The 22,207-nt window shown below is 40.4% G+C and overlaps 1 long non-coding RNA gene across 1 annotated transcript in view; it reads right to left on the bottom strand.

Annotated features, from left to right (window-relative positions):
* LOC122933702 overlaps nt 1-20,865 on the bottom strand; it is a 44,254-nt gene extending 23,389 nt beyond the window's left edge. Inside the window, exon 1 of the long non-coding RNA XR_006388534.1 lies at nt 20,814-20,865. This is a non-coding gene — a long non-coding RNA (uncharacterized LOC122933702). The remainder of the gene's footprint in view (nt 1-20,813) is intronic.
* Nucleotides 20,866-22,207: the final 1,342 nt, after the last annotated feature.

The raw sequence follows: 22,207 nt of genomic DNA, 5'->3' as shown, positions 1-22,207 counted from the left end.
TAACAGAAAAAAAATGATTAAAATGGAAAATCTGTCAAAAAAGTGAAATTCTTAAATTTCATCTCCATTTTACATTAATTCTTGTGGAACACCTAAAGGGTTAACAACATTTATAAAATCTGTTTTTAATACCTTGAGGGGTGTAGTTTCTAAAATGGGGTAATTTTGGGGTGGTTTCCATTATGTAGGCCTCACAAAGTGACTCCAGACCTGAACAGGTCCTTAAAAAGTGAGTTTTTGAAAGATTTGCTTCTAAACTTATAAGCCTTCTAACGTCCCTAAAAAATAAAATGGCATTCACAAAATGATTTAAACATGAAGTAGACATATGGGAAATGTAAAGTAATAACTATTATATGAGGTATCACTATCTGTTTTAAAAGCAGAGAAACTGAAATTTGGAAAGTTGCGGATTTTTCTAAATTTTTGGTAAATTTAGTATTTTTTTTATAAATAAAAATGAAATATTCTTATTCGGATTTACCACTGTCATGAAGTACAATATGTGACGAGAAAACATTCTCAGAATGGCTTGGATAAGTAAAAGCATTTGAAAGTTATCACCACATAAATTGACAGATGTTAGATTTGCAAAAATCTATCTGGTCCTTAAGGTGAAAAATGGCCCGTTCCTTAAGGGGTTAAAGAGTCACTGTACTTTCACACAATTCCATTTCATTTAGTAGAAAATGGTGTAACTAACAGATTTCTGAAGAATCGACGCCTTCGAACTGTGGTGCTGGATAAGACTTCTGAGAGTTCCGTTGACTGCAAGAAGATCCAATCAATCAATCCTTGAAGAAATTAACCCTAATTGTTCATTGGAAGGAGCAATACCGAAGCTGAAATACTTTGGACACAATGAGAAGGCAGGAGTCATTGGAGAAGACCCTGATGCTGGGAAAGATAGAAGGCAAAAGGAGAAGGGGACGGCAGAGAATGAGATGGCTGGACAGTATCATGGAAGCAACAAACATGAGCTTAGGCAAGCTTCGAGAGATAGTGGAAAATAGAGGGCCTGGCGTGCTGTGGTCCATGGGGTTGCAAAGAGTTGAGCACGACTGAATTGCGACTGAACAACAGATTTCTAGATCATTTTATTTAAATAATATGCCCGCATCCACCTGAGAAAAAAAGCTGTAAAATCAGGCCACTAAGAGTCTGACTACCACCTAATTTGCAGTCCACTGTTGTCAGACAAGATTTGTCCCTAGTAACAAACACAGAAGATCAAAGTAAGGCTCAAAGTAAATGGGGTCATGTCAGACCTAGCTGAGATCCTGAGCCTGATAAAAGAACTGCTACTACACTGCTTCTGAAAATCACAGCATCCTGTGTGTCTGCAAGTATGATTCCCTTCCCCCTTATCTGTTTTGTGAGCTCTGGAGCTGAAACCAAACGTAGTGGTAGGTAAGGGAAAGGACATCACACCAGAACAGTGCTGGCATAATTCACAGGCAGTAGATGCCCCCTGCTTCTGAGTGAAATGCATCTAGCTGTGCAGCTGAAACAAGGAATAATATTGCTAAAAGAAACATTAGGGAATCCCAAAAAAGACCTGCTCCTTTACAGTTATGATTGTACAAATAAGCACAGCCATTATGCAAACCTTTTTTGAAAACTCAGGTACGCTTTAAATTATTTTTACCTGCTTTATGGTGTACAAAATTTACAGATTCGGCACATGCCATATTTGTGCTAAATTTTGTGACTTTTGAAGCCTCTCTCTACTTTTGAAAAAAGGTAAGAAAGTTGGGCGGGTCTATCTGGGAGGGGCAGGGTCATCATCTATATAACAGATTTATAAAAGATTATGACAGAAATTGCACAAATCGTACTGCAATTTGTGAGCAGGCACAGTTTTGAATTTCTGATGTGGCAAATTCATTGAGATATGTTGTCAATGGCAGAATTTGCCCAGCTTGTTTCAGATTAAAACATAGAGGCACATTTATGAAGACCAGTGTTTTAGACGCCGGTCTTAAAAAAGCCCTGTGCTGGTGGTGGATCCGCCAAAGTTATGTAGAGGAGTTGGCTTCTAAATGTCCCCTTCCCTACCCATGCCACACCTACTTTTTTAGATCTGGCATGAGTGGGGAAATACCACAGATTGCGGTGCAAAGGCCTAACATAGTCGTATTTCTGTTTAATAAATTACTCCTATCGCTCTTTGTAATGAGGGATCATGTCAGTGGTTTGGGCAGCATAAAATAATTCCTTGAAGGTGTAGTTTGGGGTACATATTGCAGTATGGAACAGTACAAAACCACACCACCCTCTGCCACCTGACCTGACCTGACCTGTGCCTCTTCACCATACTGTCCCTAGGCCATCTGCCCTGAACTATGAACTGTTTCACATATTTATATGTACTCTGCCTGCCCTTAATTCTGCCTGTTTTCTGACTACGTGTATTGACTTATCCCTCAGTGCTTTGCATCGGTGTCTCTGACCCCAGTAGATCAGTAGTTAACCACACTGGTACTATTCCAAAAAGTAGTGGCCGTAGTGGCTACCCTGCAGCAAAGCCCAGATCCCTGTATAGAGGTTAAAAGGTTTAAACCAGGTGACCACCAGGATAATGCCCTCAGGACTAGTCGAAAGCCAAACTGGTTGTTCAGCATTGATCCCACTATGGCTTTATGAGGTTATGTAACCTTTCATTCTGTATCACTTTGGTAAGTTGATCAATGGTAAGTTGTTTTTGATAATGTTGCTGCAGTTGTTTATCACCCATGCGTCAGGTCACATGACACATGAATTAAATATCGTTGCGGCCAGACATTGGCTGCAGCAGTCACATGACCCATATCAAAATTAATGTTGACATGGGGAGACCTGGGACCTTCAAAGTTGGCTTGGCAGCAATGGACCCGGAACCAAATGGCGGTCACGGTCCCTCAGGTGACTGATGTCAGGAAATCAAGGAGATAGGCTGAGTGTGGAGGAATCTAACAGCCTCCTTGATTTCTCTTGATTCAGTGTTGATAGGGTTAATGACCATTTCCCTTTTCTCAGCTTTTGCTCAGTGGTCATCACTTCTACCCTTTATAGTTTGACCCCATCCTTCTGACTATGCGGTGGATAGCATCATTTGGGTTTGGATGAGCTGGTGTGAGTTTGTCTCTGGTGCTCCTGCTCGTCCATCTCTACAGAAGTTAAGTGTCGCGTTTGTTTGTGTTTGTTATATTCCCTGTTGTTTGTATCTGGGCCTGAGTCAGAGACTTCCATTCGTCCATCTGGGGTGGAATGGGTTGTCTCTGGTCCTAACCTTTTTCCAGGGCCTTATAGTGATATAAAGGCCTAGGTATACTGCATATGAATATTCCTACCTTCAAGGTCTATTCATATTGATAGATCGTTAGGACCCGGATTAGGGTTGGTTAGGAGGTGACCTCTTTCTTCCCTAGTTTTCAGGCCCAGTTACTGTTCCCCTTCCCTCCTGTGCGGAGTTTTCCCCCACACTGATCGTGGCGGGGATTAGGTGAGTAGGATTACCACTGCAGGTGGACAGGTCTGTAGAAAACATCCACAGGGGTGATCAACCCCTTTAAGGAGAATTTAAACTGACGGAAGGGCCATGGGTGCTTGCGTACTCTTCAGTGCCTATATAACCCTCCATCAATTCACACTTCTGCCTGCAATTCTCGAATAGCTGATTTTGATAGTGGGTGGGATTGCTATGGGGCTATTCACACTTATTTTCTTGAAGGCAACTATAACTATTTTTTGTTACAGGACTTACTCCTTCAGACTCATTTCAATTGAGCATTATAAATGCAGCATCCAATATCGGATAAAGTGATGACATCAGGATGAAGAGACGCCAGCAAAACAGTTAAGTGCCTGGCACTGAACAGATTTCATCTCTCCCTGGCAAAACTCTTGTACAAATAACATTTCCCAATATATGTGATTAGGATTTTGGTACAAAATAATATATGAATCAGATGAATGAATCATCGCAGAGTTCTCCTCATAAACCTCAATACCACCCAAGCAATTAGATTTATAAGTGTCATTGTGCCTGCTTACTGATAGAAGACAAATAATGTAACAAAAAAAAAATATAATCTTAATCCAAGGCGTTGCATGTGAACGAGTCACTACTGTCTTTTGGAAAATCAGGTACAAAAATACGCCTGATCGTGTTATCTGACTCACTGTGCTTGAATGTTTTTCTAGTTAAAAATAGATTTAAGTATAACTTAAGAGTATAAGTGTAGTGGGAAAGTGGAGTCAAGGATTAAAAATCAAAAACAAATGTGATATGTCTGAAAATGCTGGTTCATAGACTAGTATTTTTTTTAAATGAAAATTACAGTACATTGAACACTATTCCACTATTGTAATAGTATTGTTTCAAGAACTGTAAAACTGATGCTAAAAGTGTAACTGCCATTCTATTTTTATTTGTGTAATGTATAGGGGCAGTGATACTGACCATTTTTGTAATATACTTTAATTAGTGAAATTGTACATTTCTATTAGAAAAATAGCTTTAAAGTGGCCTATTTTGAGCCTTAGCAACGCTCCTCTGTCTTCTGTTTACATAACATAGTCAGTGTGGAGCGTGTCTGCACTGTCATATAAACAAAAGACAGATGAGCGTTGCTAAGGCTCAAAATAGGCCACTTTAAAGCTATTTTTCTAATAGAAATGTATGATTTCAGTAATTAAAGTATATTACAAAACGGTCAGTATCACTGCCCCTGTACATTACACAAATAAAAACAGAATGGCAGTTACACTTTAAAATAGTTCTCTACGACTTACTTGCTTATGATAGGTCATTCATAAGTAGCTGTTTTCACAAGCCGCAATGCTGAAACTAGGCACTGGAACTACAAAGCTCCGCAAGCTGTGTAGTGGACATGCCTGGTTACTGCACTGCTGCCCCCATTCACTTGTATGGGTGAATGCCACACCATTGCTCTTGTTGCACCCAAGCTCCACTCCTTTCTGTGGTCAACCCATACTTCATTGCTCTGCCACTGCCTAGGCTTGTCAATCAAAGCAATGGGGACGCCTTTATTTAACCAAAGGCCTAACCTGGATGACCTGTTGCATGTGGGCTTGGCAGCTGAAGGCATCTGTGTTGGTCCCATGTTCATATGTACCTGGAGGTTCTTCTTTCTCTGCAACTGCCCTGCTCTCTGCACCTTGATTGACAGGGCCAGGCGTGATGGCATTTTCACTGCTTTGCCCTGAAGTGGAGAGGACGTGGCAAATGCTGACAGAGCGAAGCCTTTAGGTGTAATGGCAATGCCCCCGTTGCTCCTAGAGGCTCGCTTGCATATCATAAAACTTCATTTTTCTCAGCAATGCAGGCACATATGAACATGGGCCCAACACAGATGCCTTCAGCTACTAAGCGCACATACAACAGGTCAGACAGTTTCATAGGTACAAATCTGCTGACAGATGCTTTTAAGGCCTCGTTCACACCAGCGTTCAGCCTTTCCGTTCTCCTGCTCCGTTATAGGAGCAGGAGAACGGAAAGGACGGATTGGGCACATAACTGAGACGAGCGGAGCCTACGGACCCCATAGACTATAATGGGGTCCGTTAGGTTTACGCTCAGAAAATGCTGCATGCAGTACTTTTGTCTCCGCTCCAAAATCATTTTCTGAGCGTAAACCTAACGGACCCCATTATAGTCTATGGGGTCCGTAGGCTCCGCTCGTCTCAGTTATGTGCCCAATCCGTCCTTTCCGTTCTCCTGCTCCTATAACGGAGCAGGAGAACGGAAAGGCTGAACGCTGGTGTGAACTCAGCCTTAATCAGGTGAACCACAGCTACAGTATGTGTCTATGCAGATAGGGAAGTCGCTGGTGACAGATTCCCTTTAAAGGTCTACCAGATTTGTTGGTAGCTGTGACATAATCAATGATATAAGTATTATACACTGAACAAAAATATAAACCCAACACTTTCGGTTTTGCTCCCATTTTGCATGAGCTGAACTCAAAGATCTGAAACATTTTCTACATACAAAAAAGACCCAATCTGTCTAAATCTGTGTTAGTGAGCACTTCTCCTTTGCCAAGATAATCCATCCCACCTCACAGGTGTGGCATATCAAGGTGCTGATTGCACAGCACGAATATTGCACAGGTGTGCCTTAGACATCCCACAATAAAAGACAACTCTGAAATGTGCAGTTTGATCACACAGCTCAATTCCACAAATGTCGCAATGTTTGAGGGGGCGTGCAATTGGCATGCTGACTGCAGGAATGTCTACCAGAGCTGTTGCCAGTGCAATGAATGTTCATTTCTCTACCATAAGCCGTCTCCAAAGACGTTTCAGAGAATTTGGCAGTACATCCAACTGGCCTCACAACCGCAGACCATGTGTAACCACACCAGCCCAGGACCTCCATATCCAGCCACCCGGACAGCTGCAGCAACAATCCAAAGAATTTCTGCACAAACTGTCAGAAACCATCTCAGGGAAGCTAATCTGCATGCTTGTCGTCCTCATCTGGGTCTGGACCTGACTGGAGTTCATCGTTGTAACCCACTTGAGTGGGCAAATGCTCACATTCGATGGCGTCTGGCACATTGGAGAGGCTTTCTGTTCACGGATGAGTCACGGTTTTCACTGTTCAGGGCAGATGGCAGACAGTGTGTGTGGCGTCGTGTGGGTGAGCGGTTTACTGATGTCAATGTTGTGGATAGAGTGGCCCATGGTGGCTGTGGGGTTATGGTATGGGCAGGTGAATGTTATGGACAACAAACACAGGTGCATTTTATTGATGGCATTTTGAATGCACAGAGATACCGTGACAAGATCCTGAGGCCCATTGTTGTGCCATTCATCCACGACCATCACCTCATGTTGCAGCATGATAATGTACGGCCCCATATTGCAAGGATCTGTACACAATTCCTGGAAGCTGAAAACATCCCAGTTCTTGCATGGCCAGCATACTCACCGGACATTTCACCCATTGAGCTTGTTTGGGATGCTTTGGATCAGCGTATACGACAGCGTGTTCCAGTTCCTGCCAATATTCTGCAACTTCGCTCAGCTATTAAAGAGTGGACCAACATTCCACAGGCCACAATCAACAACTTGATCCACTCTATGCAACGGAGATGTGTTGCACTGCATGAGGCAAATGGTGGCCACACCAGATACACCCCCCCCCCCCCAGTATAGCAAAACTGTGCACATTTCAGAGTGTCCTTTTATTGTGGGCAGTCTAAGGCACACCTGTGCAATATTCATGCTGTCTAATCAGCACCTTGATATGCCACACCTATGAGGTGGGGTGGATTATCTTGGCAAAGGAGAAGTGCTCACTAACACAGATTTAGACAGATTTGTGAACAATATTTGAGAGTAATGGGTCTTTTGTGTATGTAGAAAATGTTTCAGATCTTTAAGTTCAGCTCATGCAAAATGGGAGCAAAACCAAAAGTGTTGCATTTATATTTTTGTTCTGTGTAGAAATAATTCATTCTGAAAAAGCTGGATGCCAGAAATCCAGCATATTGAGATCATATGGAGGGAGGTATATCATTTTTTTAAATGACTTCAGTTTTATCCCATGTGAAGCCAACTGGGGAGACTTATGACTCAACACACATGAACTTGTGCACACATTCCAGACAGTCTAATTGCTTGTGCACTCTAATATCTCCGCATGGTTGTAAAAATAGCAGTACATTACATTTTTATATTTCTTTTACCAAAAAAAAGCATTGCAAGGAAAGCATATTTTCTTCTTTAATACGATACAAAAATAGAAAACATGTCCAGATAGTGAAAAGGCTGTAATGAACAACAAATGAGCAGACAGAGAGTGAGTAAAAAAAAAAAGTTAAATGGAGATAGTCATGTCAAAAGAAATTATGTCACTTCCCATCGATGTGCAAAGACAGAAGCACCGGGAGACTTAAAGGGGTTGTCCAGGTACAGAGCTGAACCCAGACATGTCCCCATTTTCACCCAGGCAGAATCCCTGATATGAGCATCGGAGCATAACTGTCACAGCCAGATCTTTGAGAAGTTCTGATAGACGTTCTTCAGTACCTCCTGCATGATCTTCTTTTGTTTTGCTTTCGCTTTGACATCTCTCCTCCCTCTCCCAGCTGTCATCTATTAGCAGTGATTGCCTCCTTATATATCTCCTCCCATACTTACTCACTTTGCGGTTTATACAACTTCCTGGATTGTGCTCATGCTAGAAGCTGATACTGCTGCATCCACAGATAAGTCTGTTCCTTTGTTTGTATATTCCTGTTGGCATGTTCCTAGGTGACCCTGACTCCCTCCGTATTAAGTGTAGGGAGCCGGTGGTCGTGTCGCCTCACTATTATAGGGTGTTCATGTGTCATACAGTCGAGGCACGAGGACATGCAATTATCTATCATAGATATTTTTGCAAGGGCTGAGCAGTAAGGGAGAGTGCTAGGGCTGTTACAGGGCTCACCCTTATGTTCCTTAGTTTTGGTTCAAGTCAGTCGGATCTTCATTTGTGTCTTCTAGTTTTCTGCAACACCATCCGTGACAATAACCTATAAAACGGCTAGAACAGCTCTAAAATCCTGCCCATTAGAGCCAGTGATATCACCGCAACACTGCTAGGTGGAGGCCTCCACTTAGAAGTGTAAAAAATATAAGCAAACAGCCCTTAAAATACTCCGATGCTCATACCAGGGGGGCCGGAGGTGAAAATGCGGGTATGTCTGGGATCAGCTCTGAACCCGGACAACCCCTTTAATATTGATGTGGTCTCAGCTGGTCATGTAACATAAGTGATTGCAGATGATCAGCTTGTTAATAATATGCTTATGATCCTTTATATCTTCCTGCAATTGTGAAGTGAAACTGTAACAGTCCTCTGGTGGATTTGCCTTCGTCTTCACACACTGATCTATAAATAAAGTCTGAGATGAGGAGGATAGCCTCAAAGGGTACCTCGCTAATTTGTAATTTCACTATCAAGTTTACTAAAATGTTTTATACGTTCCTCTGCTAGGGTAGGGCCAGATGTAGCAAGTCTCTTGCAGACTCTCCGCTTTCAACTGTTGTATTGCCAAGGTTCAAAGCCGCAGGTGAGACCTGCAGCATAAACTTATGTGTTGTGGATTTCAAACCTGCATCGCAAATCAGTTTACGTTACAGATCTGCTCTGCAACATTTGGATGAGATTTCTGAAATCTCATCCACTTTGTTAGTACTGTAAATGCTGCAAATTTTCTGCACATGATTCTGCTGTGGATAGTCTGTAGCATTTACACCACGTGTGGTCACATTCTAAAACGGGTTTTCCAAAAGATGTTAACATGTCTTAAATCTGATGTTCCTTCAAATACCACCAGTCTTTGTTTACACTGCTAAAGCAATGACGTATCTACCCAACACATGACTCGAGAAGACAAACACATTGTCGCTGCACCAATGTAAATTAACTGGGTTTTCCCAAGAACAATACAAAAGTGTCTGATCAGTGCGGGTGTGACCTTTCTTCTCCTGATTGATTAGAGCAGCGGTAGTGCAGTGATCCAGTGGATCACTGCAAAAGCTTACTTTAATGCAAAAGAGTTAAATGTTGTGATTTATTATTAACATACTCTTTTCTGTTGTGTGTCAGCAGCTGCCTGACACTGGTTTTTGCAGCTTAGTTTGCTGTTTATTAAAATTCCTAGATCCTTTTCCATGTCAGTGTTACCGAGTGTTTTACCATTTAATAAGTACGGGTGACTTGCATTATTCCTTCCCATGTGCATAACTTTACATTTGTCAGTGTTAAACCTCATCTGCCACTTATCTGCCCAAGCCTCCAGTCTATCCAGATCGCTCTGTAGTAGTATACTGTCCTCTTCAGTGTTAATTACTTTACACAGTTTAGTGTCATCTGCAAAAATTGATATTTTACTATGCAAGCCTTCTACAAGATCATTAATAAATATATTGAAGAGAATAGGGCCCAATACTGACCCCTGAGGTACCCCACTAGTGACAGTGACCCAATCTGAGTATGTACCATTAATAACCACCCTCTGTTTTCTATCATTGAGCCAGTTACTTACCCACTTACAGACGTTTTCTCCCAGTCCGAGCATTCTCATTTTATATACTAACCTTTTATGTGGTACAGTGTCAAATGCTTTGGAGAAGTCCAGATATACAACATCCATTGATTCACCACTGTCAAGTCTAGAACTTACCTCCTCATAGAAACTGATTAAATTAGTCTGACATGACCGATCCCTCACGAAGCCATGCTGATATGGCGTTATTTGCTTATTTCCGTTAAGATGCTCTAACATAGCATCTCTCAGAAAACCTTCAAACAGTTTATCCACAACAGATGTTAAACTTACCGGCCTATAGTTTCCAGGCTCTGTTTTTGGACCCTTTTTTTAAATATTGGCACCACATTTGCCATGCGCCAATCCTGTGGGACATTCCCTGTCAGTATAGAATCTGCAAATATCAGAAATAAGGGTCTGGCTATGACATTACTTAATTCCCTTAAAAATTACGACCAAACAGACCTAGTCATTGACTTCCCATCCATCTGCCAGTCCCTACATTTGCTCTCCTGCCTTGCGCCCATCTAACATCAAGGGCACCCCACCTAATACTAGTCAGTAACCCCAAAGGGTCTCCCCAAGTTAAGAATGTGCATGCCCTCAATTCACTGCACATCCCCATGGACCGTTGGGGTCAGGACAGCTACCATGAAACACCACTACTCCTATCTGTTGCAGCTACATGTGATGTGGATAGGGCATAAGTATTTAACACCACTGGGGGAAAGGAAACTGTTGCTGCTAGGGGTCTTGAAAGATGGAAGATTAAATTTTATAATATATCTAGACCAAAAGATTAGATTAGAGCTGATTAGAGCTGTGGCAGCGATAAATAGCCAGAGGCCGGAAATATAGTATTTCATGACAGCCATTCATGTAAAATACATGGACAGCTCAAGCCTGCCATAGCAGGAGCCAGTCTTACAGAGCAGCTCTCCATTCTGGATGCCCAAAAGGACGCCCCCTAGTGAACCTCTAAAACATTCGGATAAACATTTTGCTTTGTAGATAAAGTGTATGGTGGCTCACTCCGTTTATAGCTGTGGATAGGTGCTACCAAGCCTTATGACTCACCCAGTGATAGGAAAAGTGGAAGTATGAAAAACAGAAAGGCTGAGCACTCTCCACCTGGACCAAACAGAGATACAGACACAGTGGGTAATGGTGACACCTGGTGTAGATTTAACAATTAAAATATAAAATACTAAAACAATAACATCTAACAAATGATAAAACGGTGGATAGCAATCTAATTAAGAACAAATCCGAATAAAGGCAGCATCAAAAAATGTCTAAACATGTAATAAAATTACATAAAATATGTGCAATGCAATAATGAAGGGTGCTGTGAGAGTCTCCAATGGCATGTAAAACCCTTAAAAGTGAATATTATCGATTGAATTCGATGTTCTGAAGAATCGATAGATATTCGCCAAAAAAGTGCTCAGTATTTATTCAAATAGATGTCTGGACAGAGTTCGGTAAATTCTATTCGATTATTTTGGCATATTCGACATGTATCCACTGAATGGAGTAATTACACCTCTCAGTAACTTTCGATTGCCGTCTGACTAGAGCACACAGTGGCGTCCCACGTGGCTGACAATGTCAGATCCGGTGGTACCTGGTTATGGTGGGTCAGCTGGAGCGGTTCAAGCAGTTTTGCAGTCCCCAATGTAGGTAGTCTCCAGTGATCTTCCCAATCTTTTCAGATATAGCGAATGTATGGGTAAAGTTTCGCATTTATCAGGACCCAGTTAGTTTTAGGTTGGAATGTTCACCATATGCCAGAGAGTCGAAAGTTCAACAAGGTGAGGATCCAATTCCAGGATGTGGGGATCAAGGCGTATTCATCAGCTGATGTGCGGGTCTTAAGATAACCAGACGCGTTTCGGGTCTTTTCCTAGCCCCTTCCTCAGTGGTGACCCGCAAAGGGAATCTGCCCCTTTTTATACCCAGCATCCTTTGGAATCCAATGAAGTAAAAGTATGGAATGGATCTGGTCGAATATAAAATCAGGTATGGAGTAATCGAAATAGCAACACATATGAGAGAAAGAGCACATTCAAAATATATCTTTGTATAGCAATTTTCAGCGATAGTCTTATTTTAATGTTTGCCATTGAATTCTATCATTATCCTATGTCAATTTTCAAATGCGGTTTTCATGCGATTTATAAGTCGCAGATGCGTTTTTTTTCAGGAAAGGTGCGTTTTGTTATCCCTCGCTGCTGTATATATAACTTATATAAATTAATGTTCTATAACTCTTAAGATATATAATCTAGAACATTTAAAACACATATCATAAAAAAAATATTTTATAAAACAATATTTTATAAAACCTGATATGAAATAAAAAAGGTGTTAAATATTATTATCCAGTTATAACTTCATTGCAATTCTCAGCGATAATCTTATTTTAATATTTGCCATTGGGTTCTATCATTATCCTATATAAATTTTCCAATGCGGTTTTGATGCGTTTTTTTCAGAAAAGGTGTATTTTGTTGTCCCTCATTGCTATATGCATAAATTGTGTAAATAAATATTATATGACTCTTAAAATATAATATAAAACATTCAAAGCACACATAATGAAAAAATGTTTTTAAAAACTAATATACAATAAAATAAGTATTACATATTCTTATCCAGTACAAACTTCATAAACTTCTGAAGTTTGTACTGGATAAAAATATGTACCGGTAATACTTATTTTATTGTATATCAGTTTTTAAAAACATTTTTTCATTATGTGTGCTTTGAATGTTTTATATTATATTTTAAGAGTCATATAATATTTATTTACACAATTTATGCATATAGCAATGAGGGACAACAAAATACACCTTTTCTGAAAAAAACGCACCTGCGGTTTTATAAACCGCATTAAAAAATTTACATAGGATAATGATAGAACCCAATGGCAAATATTAAAAAAAGATTATCGCGTCTCAATCAGTGTTTCATCCTGTCTTAACAACTGACTCACCTGTTGAAAAGAACGGACCGGAACCCAGACTACCGATGCTGTAACACGTGGGACGCCACGCCAAGCACGGGGGATCGGACATTGTACTACATCAAAACAGTGAGTAGTGTGTTCACACACAGTACGGTTTAGTAGCAGTTTAAGCGACATTTGCTGTGAAGAAAAACTACAATAAAAGACTGTTCGTGCAATTACATTTATCGGCCACATTGGTGCGGTAACAGTTGATATAACAGCGGCTACATAGTGCGGTTTAACAGCAGACCAAGTCATACATGCTGTGAAGATACCTATAGTCAAGACTGTCTATTCAATTATTGACTACGGCCAGAACCTTCAGATTCCAATAGAGGCAGCGCGCATCCATCCCTGCGTATCTGAAGCATTATAGTTTACTCAATAGACAAACTGGATATTATATAGTCCATTTTATTAGTACATAGTCATTTATATATCCTATGTATCTTAAATATATGTGTATGTATTTATGTGAGAATTGAGGATCCTCATCTTATCGTATTTTATTGTTATTATATAGTGTGGCATTAATAAAATAATTGTTACACATACATATTGGCTGGTTGTCCATGTGATTTCCATTTGTAGGTGTGCCCCTCATACTTTATTACGTTTTATTTATCCATTTTGAAAGATTAGGGATATCTTTTTTAGGGGGAGCACCCATTCCTTGTGATTGATAGGGTGAGCCAATCCATCCATCTCAGTTTTATAAAATATTGTTTTATAAAATAATTTTTTATGATATGTGTTTTGAATGTTCTAGATTATATATCTTAAGAGTTATAAAACATTAATTTATATAAGTTATATATACAGCAGCGAGGGATAGCAAAACGCACCTTTCCTGAAAAAAAAAAAAAAAAAAACGCATCTGGGACTTATAAATCGCATGAAAAACGCTTTTGAAAATTGACATAGGATAATGATAGAATTCAATGGCAAACATTAAAATAAGACTATCGCTGAAAATTGCTATACAAAGATATATTTTGAATGTGCTCTTTCTCTCATATGTGTTGCTATTTCAATTACTCCATACCTGATTTTATATTCGACCAGATCCATTCCATACTTTTACTTCATTGGATTCCAAAGGATGCTGGGTATAAAAAGGGGCAGATTCCCTTTGCGAGTCACCACTGAGGAAAGGGCTAGGAAAAGACCCCGAAACGCGTCTGGTTATCTTAACCACTTCAACCCCCCTAGCTGAAACACCCTTAATGACCAGGCCACTTTTTACAATTCTGCACTACACTACTTTCACCGTTTATTGCTCGGTCATGCAACTTACCACCCAAATGAATTTTACCTCCTTTTCTTCTCACTAATAGAGCTTTCATTTGGTGGTATACTTGTAGGGTAGTTATACTGCCCTGGCATTTTAGGGGCCCAGATGCGTGAGAAGTAGTTTGAAATCAAAATCTGTAAAAAATGACCGGTGAAATCCGAAAGGTGCTCTTTGGAATGTGTGCCCCTTTGCCCACCTAGGCTGCAAAAAAGTGTCACACATCTGGTATCGCCGTACTCAGGAGAAGTTGGGGAATGTGTTTTGGGGTGTCATTTTACATATACCCATGCTGGGTGAGAGAAATATCTTGGCAAAAGACAACTTTTCCCATTTTTTTATACAAAGTTGGCATTTGACCAAGATATTTATCTCACCCAGCATGGGTATATGTAAAATGACACCCCAAAACACATTGCCCAACTTCTCCTGAGTACGGCAATACCAGATGTGTGACACTTTTTTGCAGCCTAGGTGGGCAAAGGGGTCCACATTCCAAAGAGCACCTTTAGGATTCATTTGGTGGTATACTTCCAAAGAGCTTTCATTTGGTGGTATACTTGTAGGGTAGTTATACTGCCCTGGCATTTTAGGGGCCCAGATGCGTGAGAAGTAGTTTGAAATCAAAATCTGTAAAAAATGACCGGTGAAATCCGAAAGGTGCTCTTTGGAATGTGTGTCCCTTTGCCCACCTAGGCTGCAAAAAAGTGTCACACATCTGGTATCGCCGTACTCAGGAGAAGTTGGGGAATGTGTTTTGGGGTGTCATTTTACATATACCCATGCTGGGTGAGAGAAATATCTTGGCAAAAGACAACTTTTCCCATTTTTTTTATACAAAGTTGGCATTTGACCAAGATATTTATCTCACCCAGCATGGGTATATGTAAAATGACACCCCAAAACACATTGCCCAACTTCTCCTGAGTACGGCAATACCAGATGTGTGACACTTTTTTGCAGCCTAGGTGGGCAAAGGGGTCCACATTCCAAAGAGCACCTTTAGGATTTCACCGGCCATTTTTTACAGATTTTGATTTCAAACTACTTTGCACACATTAGGGCCCCTAAATTGCCTGGGCAGTATAACTACCCAACAAGTGACCCCATTTTGGAAAGAAGACACCCCAAGGTATTCCGTGAGGGGCATGGCGAGTTTCTAGAATTTTTTATTTTTTGTCTCAAGTTAGTGGAATATGAGACTTTGTAAGAAAAAATAAAATAAAATCATTTTCTGCTAACTTGTGACAAAAAATAAAAAATTCTAGGAACTCGCCATACCCCTCACAGAATACCTTGGGGTGTCTTCTTTCCAAAATGGGGTCACTTGTGGGGTAGTTATACTGCCCTGGCATTCTAGGGGCCCTAATGTGTGGTAAGTAGTTTGAAATCAAAATGTGTGAAAAATAACCTGTGAAATCCTAAAGGTGCTCTTTGGAATGTGTGCCCCTTTGCCCACCTAGGTGGCAAAAAAGTGTCACACATGTGGTATCGCCGTACTCAGGAGAAGTTGGGGAATGTGTTTTGGTGTGTCATTTTACATATACCCATGCTGGGTGAGAGAAATATCTTGGCAAAAGACAACTTTTCAAATTTTTTTATACAAAGTTGGCATTTGACCAATAGTGATGAGCGGCAGGGGTCATATTCGAATTCGCGATATTTCGCGAATATTTTTTTAGAATATTCGTCGAATATTCGAAAGTTCGCGATTTTTTTTCTTGAAAAAAATCGGCAAGGTAATGATTGTGTAATATGCGAATTTCCGTAATCGAATTTTCGGATTCTAATTTTTATTGCGAATTTTTCAACTTACAACTATTAGACAAAGAAGATTATAGCACTATATTAGCTAAATTGCTCTATATTCGATTTTTTTTATATTCGCTATATTGCTATAACTGTTTTTTCGAATATTCGTAATATATAGCAATATAGCGAATATTCGAAAAAAACAAATATAGAGCAATTTAGCTAATATAGTGCTATAATCTTTTTTTATAGTTGTCATTTTTTTCCAATCTGAACTTCAGATGAGAAAAAAATTACAACTATTAGACAAAGAAGATTATAGCACTATATTAGCTAAATTGCTCTATATTCGTTTTTTTTCGAATATTCGCTATATTGCTATAACTTAGTTTTTTCGAATATTTGTAATATTCTAAAATAAGAATATATAGCAATATAGCGAATATTCGAAAAAACGAATATAGAGCAATTTAGCTAATATAGTGCTATAATCTTTGTCTAAAAGTTGAAAAATTCGCAATAAAAATTAGAATTATGAAAATTCGCATATTACACAATCATTACCTTGCCGATTTTTTCAAGAAAAAAAAAATCGTGCATTTTCGATTATGACCCCTGCCGCTCATCACTACTCCTAAAGTCAAGTATATTGCAGCCTTCTTATTGGCCCACAAGCTAGAACCAGGAAGGAAACATGTGCACTGATTAAAAAAAAATAAAAAAATCGGAAAAAAAATTGGAAAAATCGAATATTTGAAATTACGAATATATATATATAACTATATTCGAAATATTCGCAAATTTTCGAAGTACCTATATTCGCGATAAAAATTCTAAGTTCTAATATTCGTGATCAACACTATTGACCAAGATATTTATCTCACCCAGCATGGGTATATGTAAAATGACACCCCAAAACACATTCCCCAACTTCTCCTGAGTACGGCGATACCACATGTGTGACACTTTTTTGCAGCCTAGATGCGCAAAGCGGCCCAAATTCCTTTTAGGGGGGCATTTTTAGACATTTGGATCCCAGACTTCTTCTCACGCTTTCGGGTCCCTAAAATGACAGGGCAGTATAAATACCCCACATGTGATCCCATTTTGGAAAGAAGACACCCCAAGGTATTTAATAAGGGGCATGGCGAGTTCATCGAATTTATTTTTTTGGCACAAGTTAGCGGAAATTGTTTTTTTTTTGTATTTTCTCACAAAGTCTCCCTTTCCGCTAACTTGGGACAAAAATTTCAATCTTTCATGGACTCAATATGCCCCTCACGGAATACCTTGGGGTGTCTTCTTTCCGAAATGGGGTCACATGTGGGGTATTTATACTGCCCTTGCATTTTAGGGGCCCTAAAGCGTGAGAAGAAGTCTGGAATATAAATGTCTAAAAAATTTTACGCATTTGGATTCCGTGAGGGGTATGGTGAGTTCATGTGAGATTTTATTTTTTGACACAAGTTAGTGGAATATGAGACTTTGTAAGAAAAATAAAATGTCTATTTCCGCTAACTTGTGCCTAAAAAAATGTCTAAATGGAGCCTTACAGGGGGTGATCAATGACAGGGGGGTGATCAGGGAGTCTGTATGGGGTGATCACCCCCCTGTCATTGATCACCCCCCTGTAAGGCTCCATTCAGACGTCCGTATGTGTTTTGCGGATCCGATCCATGTATCCGTAGATCCGTAAAAATCATACGGACGTCTGAATGGAGCCTTACAGGGGGGTGATCAATGACAGGGGGGTGATCAGGGAATCTACATGGGTGATCACCCCCCTGTCATTGATCACCCCCCTGTAAGGCTCCATTCAGACGTCCGTATGTGTTTTGCGGATCCGATCCATGTATCCGTGGATCCGTAAAAATCATACGGACGTCTGAATGGAGCCTTACAGGGGGGTGATCAATGACAGGGGGGTGATCAGGGAATCTATATGGGTGATCACCCCCCTGTCATTGATCACCCCCCCGTAAGGCTCCATTCAGACGTCCGTATGTGTTTTGCGGATCCAATCCATGTATCCGTGGATCCGTAAAAATCATACGGACGTCTGAATGGAGCCTTACAGGGGGGTGATCAATGACAGGGGGGTGATCAGGGAATCTATATGGGTGATCACCCCCCTGTCATTGATCACCCCCCTGTAAGGCTCCATTCAGCCGTCCGTATGTGTTTTGCGGATCCGATCCATGTATCCGTGGATCCGTAAAAATCATATGGACGTCTGAATGGTGCCTTACAGGGGGGTGATCAATGACAGGGGGGTGATCAATGACAGGGGGGTGATCAATGACAGGGGGGTGATCAGGGAATCTATATGGGTGATCACCCCCCTGTCATTGATCACCCCTCTGTAAGGCTCCATTCAGACGTCCGTATGTGTTTTGCGGATCCGATCCATGTATCCGTGGATCCGTAGAAATAATATGGACGTCTGAATGGAGCCTTACAGGGGGGTGATCAATGACAGGGGGGTGATCAGGGAGTCTATATGGGGTGATCAGGGGTTAATAAGGGGTTAATAAGTGACAGGGGGGGTGTAGTGTAGTGTAGTGGTGTTTGGTGCTACTTTACTGAGCTACCTGTGTCCTCTGGTGGTCGATCCAAGCAAAAGGGACCACCAGAGGACCAGGTAGCAGGTATATTAGACGCTGTTATCAAAACAGCGTCTAATATACCTGTTAGGGTTTAAAAAAATCGCATCTCCAGCCTGCCAGCGAACGATCGCCGCTGGCAGGCTGGAGGTCCTGTCTCTTACCTTCCGATCCTGTGAACGCGCGCGCCTGTGTGCACGCGTTCACAGGAAGTCTCGGCTCACGCGAGATGACGCATATATGCGTCACTCTGCGCAGAGCTGCCGCCTCCGGACCACGATCCTGCGTTAGACGGACCCGAACGGACCCGAACATCAATTGATAAATACGCCTTGATCCCCACATCCTGGAATTGGATCCTCACCTTGTTGAACTTTCGACTCTCTGGCATATGGTGAACATTCCGACCTAAAACTAACTGGGTCCTGATAAATGCGAAACTTTACCCATACATTCGCTATATCTGAAAAGATTGGGAAGATCACTGGAGACTACCTACATTGGGGACTGCAAAACTGCTTGAACCGCTCCAGCTGACCCACCATAACCAGGTACCACTGGATCTGACATTGTCAGCCACGTGGGACGCCACTGTGTGCTCTAGTCAGACGGCAATCGAAAGTTACTGAGAGGTGTAATTACTCCATTCGGTGGGTACATGTCGAATATGCCAAAATAATCGAATAGAATTTACCGAACTCTGTCCAGACATCTATTCGAATAAATACTGAGCACTTTTTTGGCGAATATCTATCGATTCTTCAGAACATCAAATTCAATCGATTATATTCACTTTTAAGGTTTTTACCTGCCATTGGAGACTCTCACAGCACCCTTCATTATTGCATTGCACATATTTTATGCAATTTTATTACATGTTTAGACATTTATGATGCTGCCTTTATTCGGATTTGTTCTTAATTAGATTGCTATCCACCGTTTTATCATTTGTTAGGTGTTATTGTTTTAGTATTTTATATTTTAATTGTTAAATCTACACCAGGTGTAATAAATATTGTCACCATTACCCACTGTGTCTGTATCTCTGTTTGGTCCAGGTGGAGAGTGCTCAGCCTTTCTATTTTTCAAACATTTTGCTTTGTCAATGGTTAAAATCACAAATTAATGGAACATTCATTTTGAGGCTATCCTCTTTGTGCAGTTTATAGATAATGGAGAAAAGTAGACGAAACTCACAAGTTGGCGCTGCCAGCAGTATAGAGCCCTGGTTCTGCTATTTCCGTCAGTCCCATAAAAGTGAATGGAGCAATGGTTACGCTTGTTCGGTGCACTTCCTATTAATTTCTATGGGACTTCCGAAAATAGCCAAGTGCGCTGCTCAGCTTTTTTCAGCATTCCAATAGAAATGAATGGAGGGCGAGGAGAATGCGTGGTCTTCTCTCAGAATTCGCACCTCAGACATTGGAGGTATAGCCTAGTGTTATGCCACTAGTGTTTGACATAGGCAACCCCTTTAAGGGCAACTGGGGAGATTTATTAAGGATTATATGCCACAACAGTGGCATTTAAAAGTTGCAAATTGTGACGCACCCCATATTTGCACCATAATTTGTAGCTTTTTGTGTTTCTTACCACTTTTCTAAAGTAGCAACAAAAGGGATGAGGCTTAGCAGGAGAGAGTGCAACAGGATTGCCAACAGTAAAGAAATTTCTGGACAGTTTGTAAAAATAGTCCGTTTATAATTTTTATAGTGGCTCACCCATCACCCATTTGACTATGGTAGGGGTGCTTAGTTTAAAAGTGACTTACCCAGTCAATAAACAAGCACTCACCATCCACATCACATATTTAAACCAATTAGATAAAAATACTATTTATTTAACACATATAAAGACGCAAAACTATAACTCATATATTAAATCCAATATATGTATTATGCCAATAATGTCACTCTTTCATCGTCTGCAGTAAAGAATGCAGTAATAAAAAATGGGTCCATTTATACTATTGGCATATTTAAAAGGATCCTCTTTTGATTGTTAGTACCTTTCATTTTCTTGCAAATATAGATAATGTCTCACTTAAGATTTGTTTCAACAACTACACCAGAAGCGTCCCTCGTGGTATAGATACACTCACCCACCCTTGTATTGTTGTCAGGCATATGTGTGCCTGCTTTCTGTGCAGCGTCCGTACTCCTTCGGTCCCGCGGTGAAGCTGGCGTCCCACGTGAGTCGTGTATCGGAGCTTGTAATACTCTGTTTGTCACGTGATGCCTGGATGGGTGTTACACAGAACGTGAGGAGAAAAACATATTTGTCCTGAAGTGCTTTTTTGTTGTTCTTGATATCGCAGATAAATGGACAATGTAAATGGGTTATGGTGGGTAGTTGCGGTCTCTATTTGGGCCAGACGCGTTTCGAGGTGTTCCCACCTCTTCCTCAGTGGCCATATTATATTATTATTCCTCAGTACCATCTACCCATCTACCCTCCATTTATACCCTTTTCTTAGGGAACCCACCAAAAACCTGATATTGATCTCTTAACCCCTTAAGGACCGGGCCATTTTTGTGTGGTAATAACTTTAAAACGCTTTTACTTTTCTCGTCACATATTGTACTTCATGACAGTGGTAAATTTGAATCAAAATATTTCATTTTTATTTTTTTTAAATACCAAATTTACCCAAAATTTAGAAAAATGTGCAACTTTCCAAATTTCAATTACTCTGCTTTTAAAACAGATAGTAATACCTCCTACATTTTTTATTACTTTACATTCCCCATATGTCTACTTCATGTTTGGATCATTTTGTGAATGCCATTTTATTTTTTGGGGACGTTAGAAGGCTTATAAGTTTAGAAGCAAATCTTGAAATTTTTCAGAAAATTTCCAAAACCCACTTTTTAAGGACCAGTTCAGGTCTGAAGTCACTTTGTGAGGCTTACACAACAGAAACCACCCAAAAATGACCCCATTTTAGAAACTACACCCCTAAAGGTATACAAAACTGATTTTACAAACGTTGTTAACCCTTTAAGTTTTCCACAAGAATTATTGGAAAATGGAGATGAAATTTCAGAATTTCACTTTTTTAGCAGATTTTCCATTTTAGTCAATTTTTTACAGTAACAAAGCAAGGGTTAACAGCCAAACCAAACTCAATATTTATTGCCCTGATTCTGTAGTTTACAGAAACACCCCATATGTGGCTGTAAACCGCTGTATGGGCACACTGCAGGGTTCAAAAGGCCAGCACCGCCATATGGCTTTTGAAGGGCAGATTTTGCTGGAATAATTTTCAGGTGCCATGTCACATTTGAAGACACCCTGAGGTACACCTACAGTGGAAAACCCCAAGAAGTGAGGGAAACTACACCCACTAAGGATTTTTTCAAGGCATGAAGCGAGCACTTTGACCCAACAAGCGATTCATATAATTTAGAAATATTTGGCTGTTTAAACTAAAAATTTTATTTTTTACAAGAAAATGTCTCTTTAGGCCCGCATTATTTATTTTCACAAGGAGTAACAG

Source organism: Bufo gargarizans, chromosome 4 (genome assembly GCF_014858855.1).
Source record: "Bufo gargarizans isolate SCDJY-AF-19 chromosome 4, ASM1485885v1, whole genome shotgun sequence".
Lineage (NCBI taxonomy): Eukaryota > Metazoa > Chordata > Amphibia > Anura > Bufonidae > Bufo > Bufo gargarizans.
This window is presented reverse-complemented; position numbering and strand designations above follow the sequence as displayed.